The sequence below is a fragment of the Triticum aestivum genome, chromosome 4D (assembly GCF_018294505.1).
Source record: "Triticum aestivum cultivar Chinese Spring chromosome 4D, IWGSC CS RefSeq v2.1, whole genome shotgun sequence".
Lineage (NCBI taxonomy): Eukaryota > Viridiplantae > Streptophyta > Magnoliopsida > Poales > Poaceae > Triticum > Triticum aestivum.
In genome coordinates, this window is record NC_057805.1 from 31,969,632 (window position 1) to 31,976,882 (window position 7,251).

Consider the following 7,251-nt stretch of genomic DNA (forward strand, 5'->3'; position numbering starts at 1 on the left):
CCTCCCCGCTACAGCTGGTTCTTCCTTGACCCCGGCGAGCCCCCCCCACCCCCTGAAAATCGACTGACCCAAAAGTTGATTCAGTCGACTGAAGTGTAGCTAAATTGGAGCAGCATCGCAAGCAAGAGCAAGAGCGAGAGCAGCAGCGCGAGCAAGAGCAATAGCAAGAGCAGAACAGGCAGGGGACTGAGAGCAAGAGCAGAGCAGCAGCGCGAGCGAGAGCTAAAGCAGCAGCAGCTCCTACTGATGTGGATGTCGCCTCCGAGTGAGCGACGCCGCGGAGGAAGTGGCCAGCGACGCCTCCGTGGATGGAGCCGCGCCGTGTCGGCTCGGGACCGAGCGCCGGCAGCACCGTGAGATCGAATGAAGAAGAAAATGCGGTGATTAGTGTACAACCTCTTTGGTGGCGCCGATTAGGCCGCAGCTTCATCCGAGGAAACGGTGATGATGATGCTCTTCCAGTGGTGCAGGTGAAGACGGCGGTGTGGGAATGGAGGTGGCGCGAAAGACGAGGGGAACGTCAGGGCAGCTCCTTGGAGGTGGAGAACGGGGTGGCTGAACCGGCGGGATGATGAGATCGACGACGGATCCTCATCCAGTACGGTGGATGAGGGACGTCGAGGTGTTGTTGTGGACGACGTCGTCGGGGAAGAGGCTCCGGCTGGGTGGCGGACGGAGCAGGGTGTGGGGTTTCGTCGCGGGTTTTCGCGGCCTCGGTGTACAAATGGGTGGGCGGATGGGATGGCAGTGGGGAACCATGGCTTAGAGACGCGCTTGTCCGAAATGTGGGGTAAGTTACGAAAGTACCCTCACCGATTTGAGGCGGTTCTTTTGGTTCAGGGGTAGCACGGGCATTTCGCGTGTCGGGATTTCACAGGAGGTGGGAGTTTTTGCGCGCGTTGTAATTTCGGAATAGCAAGGCGCGGGTTGAGATAGAGGGAGTTGCCAGAGCACAACGAGACAAAGATATATATCTTAAATATTTCGGGCTAACAAGGCGCGGGTTGAAATTTCCGGACAAGCCTAACGTGTACTGTACCAAATCAATGCGCACTACAAATGTCATTCAAAACTTTGAATTCATGTTATGTTCAATTAAAATATTTCACTACGTGTATAATGCATGCAACCTACTACTCAAATGAACGTTTTAGTGCATTCCAAACGTATATACTACCGCTTCAATATGAACTAAATTTGAATTCGTTTCTCTATTTGAATAAGATCTACAGTAATGATTGTTGTGAAGTCAAAGCATTTGAATTCGTTTCTCTATTTTAGTAAGATCTACAATCATCATTATTGTCAAGTTAAACCATAGTTTGTGTATTATCTTCACAGCACACCACATGATTAGTCTCGAGTTACATATGAACTATGTGTAATATATGAACTCGAACTAGATTTTTTGAATCCACTTTATTTTGATTTCAAATCACATTACGTTTCTAGCTCTAGCTAGATCTTCATAATCTAAACCATGTCTCATATGTATAATGTGTTTATCACATTATGTATGGTGCCCCGCCCCCTACGCCTACAAGTATTTAGATGTGAGTTGCAAACACCACACATTACCACAAATTCAAATAAAATGTGAGAATGTTCGATATATAGTATTGTTTAGATTGTTCGATATTTAGTTGTAAGCTGCAAACGCCACACATTATCACAAATTCAAATAAAATGTGAGATTGTTTGATGTATAGTATGGTTTAGATTGTTCGGCAACGCCATGCATTATCACATTATGGTATAACATGTGCACAGCACGTGTATCACCGCTATATTCATGCATGCAATGTTTAAAACACTGTGATCTCCTATTCAAATATATGAATCCGCTTTCATATCAAATTATGATCTTTGTTAGTCTCTTACACCCACACAATCCTGTAACCTTTGTAGCTACCACTAACTTTATCTCGTGCATGCACACGCCCTCCTCGCCCTCCCCCTCCCTCGGCATTCTATCCACCGAGCACATTCATTTTTTTATTTAGGTCGTTCTCCCAGAGTCTCCACAACTTCTTTACGACACAGACCGATCGATAAACTTCTCCAGTGATGCCTGCCTACAACATACACACACACCTTCAATCTCCTCCTTTATGTGTCCTTGCCTCGTGTCTCTCATACGGTCAGACACACGTGTAAACTCTCGCCCCTTTTTTCATCGATCTCACAACCGCACACTCCTCCCCCTATCTAGCTAGTAGTTGGGCCTCTCGCACCACCTCCTAGCTCCATTCTCTCTGTCTATCCGTCTCACTGGGCCTTATTTGCCTCTAACAAATGGACGTACACCGACCGATCTCTCGCTATACATATAGCTAGCTAGGTCCTTATAACTCGTTTTTACCCACACGTCAATCGAACTACCTCATTAGTTGTGTCTCTCCCTTCCTCCGACAAACAACAATTGATCTACCGATCTACTTAGGTTTGCTTACCAAACACATGGTTCCCCTTCATCATCCATGGATGCGTCCCGACAGATCTATCACGCACAGGCACACACAGAAATACATCCCCACTCTTATTGATAACATTGCAGTTCCACCCTCAGTTTAGTAGGCCTCTCCCACCATCTTCGAGAAGCAACTCCATCACCCATCCAGCACTCTACCCCTCTCCCTCTCTCTCCCTCCCTCTCTCTCTCCTCTCTCTCTCTCTCTGTCCCATCATATTTCCCGTCTTTCAGTTATGTATGGATGTCGACCGATCTCCCTCAAGACATAGCTGGGTCTCTCCTTCTCAACACATATACGAGTCGTTCTACCTCTATAGTTAGGCCTCTGCCCACCCCTCCCCCCACCCCCTCCCCCCCACACACCGATACATCGAGCGCTCTAGTCATGTCTCCCTGCCACACACAAACTTGACATGTGCCCTCTAACGTTCCGGTAGGCCAGTCTCCCCATATCTTTGACTTGCACACACACACAATTTCGATGGCTCTCTTCATCGATCTCGCACCCACCCACTTGATCCTCTCTTCGACTCTATCGATAGCTATGACCCCTCCCTCTCTTCTCATGGATTGCCCGACCCTCTATGTATGATATGGATAGGCCTCCATTTCACACACATTGCATGCAAAATTTTGTTTGAGACGTCATCGACACATATTCCCACAAATAATTCACGAAATCAACCCCCACCCCACCCCCACCCCAAAACAAAAAACACTCACGAACGCGGTTTGTATCTCTCACACACACCCACGTAGGTGGGGGACGTGCACGAAGAGAAGAGGTGCATGCACGGCGCACGTACTCCCGTCTCTTTCCCAACCACACCCGCGCGGTACACGGTGGAGCTCATTTCTGTACGAAAAAGGCAGCCCACGTGGTAATTTGGCACGTGTACTGGTTGTCCACTTGGTGGAGGGAGGATCGTCTACTACGGGTGAACAAACAAATTGCGACTTGATGTGTTATGTTAAAAAAGAGGCAAACCATGTGGGGCCTACCTTAGAGGCAAGGCTCTATACACTGGAGTACTTTTGATGTGTCCCGTCAACTCGCATAATGAGGAGAAGCTTGCTTAGTACGCCGTCTCCCCCGCCCACGGGCGCGGTGACTCGCAGGATGAGGTGAAGCTTGCTCTGCCCTACGCCCGCTCCCTCGCCCATGCACGCGGTGGCTCGCAGGACGAGGAGAAAAATTTACTACTCCCTCCGTTTACTCCTCGTCCCTACTACCTTGGTCATAGAGATTATATTATATTGTTTGGAATATATATGTCCTTTAGTAGATTTCAATATGAACTACTAGTACATACTCCAAACACTGATGTATATAGACGTATTTTAGAGTGTAGATTCACTCATTTTGCTCCATATGTAGCACTCTCCCTCGCCCCTCGACCCTCGCCCACGTGGTGGACGTGCAGCAATTCATTCGGTCTCATATAGCCAGAACGATATATACTGCACTACCATTATTGCTCGACTTCCCGAAGAGGCGAAGAGCCAATCGCAAGGTTAATATTTTGGAGATGCCAAGTGCAAGGTTATAGGAGAACGAGTAGTAGGTGCCGCGTCATTTATAAATAAAGTTTATTTTCTTCAGTGGCACGTATGCAATATGATAGGTTCATATGGAGAGAAAAGGAAACCGCTCCACTATATAAATAGTCAGGACGGGCCAGCCTACACGGTTGCTTGCTGGGGTTCCTCTCTTCACACTCTCTCGCACAAAATGACTGTGGCCACATCTCTAACATCCCGGCAGATCACGTCCGCTTGGGGAAGGGGTGGATGCTTAGTGTAGATGCGGTGACCGTCGCCGACGACGAAAACCCACTGTCGGCACGTCCCGATCAGGGGTCCCCGCCGTTCTCTCTCACAAAGCCGGTGAGGTTGCCTTCGTCCCTTGCTCATTGCCGTGACGTGGGCAGTTGCCGCCTCCCGCTGCTCTCCTCAAGGTTGTGCTACGTCCCTCAGGTACAACTCCCTTTACAGCCGGCTTGCACCACTGCTCCAGCTGCCCACATCACTCCCTGTCGATATTTCTCTACTTCTTTGCCCCGCACATACCTCTACTGGCTTCTACGTACTGTATTTGTGATGAGTTTATGTCTCATCAACTAGTCCCAGTAATCTTATTCTAATCACGCTTCTTCAATTTCTTTGCCACAGGGATGCTCATCTCGATTTTGGTGAAACTGCACAAAATGATCCGATGGTCAAAAGGTTGCAAACTTCATTTATTAGGAAGCTCGAACGTTGCCAGCAAATTGAAGCCTGGTCAGGGTTCACGGTTCAAGGGCTAGGGACTGCATGGATCTTTTTTTCTTTAGCTGCCTCTGTTCCAAAATAAGTGTCAAATTTAGTAGTAGTACAACTTTGTACTAAAGTTTTCACAAAGTTGAGACACTTATTTTGGAACGGAGGGAGTACATATTTGCTATGATCTGTCAATCATTGAGATGCAATAGCATGCATGTTAGTCTCCTTTGTATTTGATGAAATGTTGCAACGGGCAACCTTGGACGCAATATACATGTAACAGAAGCTAGAAGCTTCATAGCATTGTACAAATTTATCTCGCTGATAAATTACAGTACGTACTATAATAGTACTTCCTCCGTTCCTAAATATAAGTCTTTGTAGAGATTTCACCATGAACCACATGCGGATGTATATAGATGCATTTTAAGTGTAGATTCATTCATTTTGTTCCGTATGTAGTGGAATCTCTGCAAAGACTTATCTACTAGTAATAGCTAGCCCCCACTACTAGGTATTCTCTATCATCTCCTTGAGCCACATCATCAAAATTGATGTAGCCGTTAGATGAAGTAAATCAGTCCATAATAGCCGTCTGATCTAGACGTTGAGAGGCTCCGCACTAAGCCACATGCAAGCATGCAGAAATACCGTGGCACATGCATGTGAGTGGGTTTTAAATCACATCAACATGTCTGCATGCAAGCATGCACCAGTGGCATGCATGTAAGTGAGCTTTTAAGTCCCATTAACATGTCAAAAAGAAAAATATAATCCCATTATGCAGTAGGAGTTGGCTGATCTTTTTTCCTTACGTGGGATGATCTAAATGATGATGGGAGTTTATTTAGTTTGGCTACCACATTTGTCATGCGGTTATAGAGTTTTTTTAGTTCTATGAAATCGATAATTTTGCGCAGAGAGATATACCACTGTTCCGCGGCAACGCGCGGGGACTCATCTAGTAATATTTAGGAACGGAGGGAGTACTATGTAAAGAGTTAGGTGTCGCACGGTGATAGTGTGAGGTGGGCCATGTAATCACTGAGCCTGCGTGTTTTCACTGCTCTTGCACGCCTCCGCTGTAAGAATGGAGAAAATTGTAATCTAGTAGTAGTACCTCCTTTCGCCGAAAGCGTGGGACATCCAGCAGTCCTACGACCTTAGTAATAAAGACCAATGAGCCGTCAAATCACATAGACCCAGCAGTAAGTTGGACGGACGAAGCAACCATCACTCTTGCGCTAGTGAGAGGTCGCGTCCGCTCTGCCCGGGCATGAATGCGGCACCGATTCTTTGGAGCGGCGCTGACCGTTTCGGGCGGGAAGCGCGCGCGGGCGATGGAGGGGCTTTGGGTGGGCCAGGTTGGTCAGGAGCGGGCGTGGCAGCTGTCCGCATGTCCCTACTGGACACGCCCAGAAACGAGAGGATGCACCGACTCTCGCGGCTAAAATCGTACACTACACAACATCTCTCCGTAGGAGTAGGTCGATCTGTCGCTCTCTCTAACACACACATGTTGTTAAACACACACACACACACGCACACACACGCACCTTGGTCCCGTTGCACCTTCTAACGTGACTTATTACACCTAGACGGAGGGAGTAGTAAGTATACGAGATACGGTGGCACACTGACTTAAGTCGAATACAAGTGCCCAAAATTTGTGTGCATGTTATAATAAGGATTCACTTAAAATAGTACGTGAGCGAACAGAGGGATCAATTGGACAGTGTTCCCGAGCAGTAGCGAGATGTGTGAGGTAAGATACACCGCTGGCGCTTTTAATTTTTCTTATTAATTTGTTTGTTTCACCCTCTGACTGGTGGGACCCAACGTACTACGTGGAGAGAGGTAAGATGACTAAGGCTGCATTATTTCTGCACCACTGTGGATAGTCTTACCACCAAAGCCACATGACACGATTATGATTGAAATCCCAATGACTCCCACACACACAAAAAAACACGGCATGCTTGTCACACGAATGCAGGAATGTATAAAAGCTTATTTCCCTCTCGTTGAACATAACGGGAGGGTTGTGTAGCTGGTTAGCCCGTTCACTCATCAAACTTGAGGTCTCGGGTTCGATAACTACACTTGAGCATAATTTGTGCCAGGAGGATTCTTTGACTGGTCCAAATGTTTTCTAGGTTTTGCACGCTTCACACTCTCTCTCCAGTATATATATACACGCTGGAGCCTCAGCGCTTGTAGTTGCTCTCTTCACACTCTCTCGCCCTCTCCCGCTGGAGCCTCAGCGCTTGTAGTTGCTCTCTTCGCACTCTCTCGCCCTCTCCAGATCTAAACAAGACTTCGTTGGCCTCTCTCTCCCCTCACTGCTGCTCAAAGAGCCGGCAGGATCCGTCCGCCGGGAAGGGAAGGAGGCTTAACGTTGTCGCCGTCGGCGAGGGACTACTGGCGCAGCTGTTCACTTTCCACCCAGCGGCGGCGCGGGAGGGCCTCCGACCCCTTCTTCTTCGCCGCCGTCCCGTCGCCCACCGAACCACGCC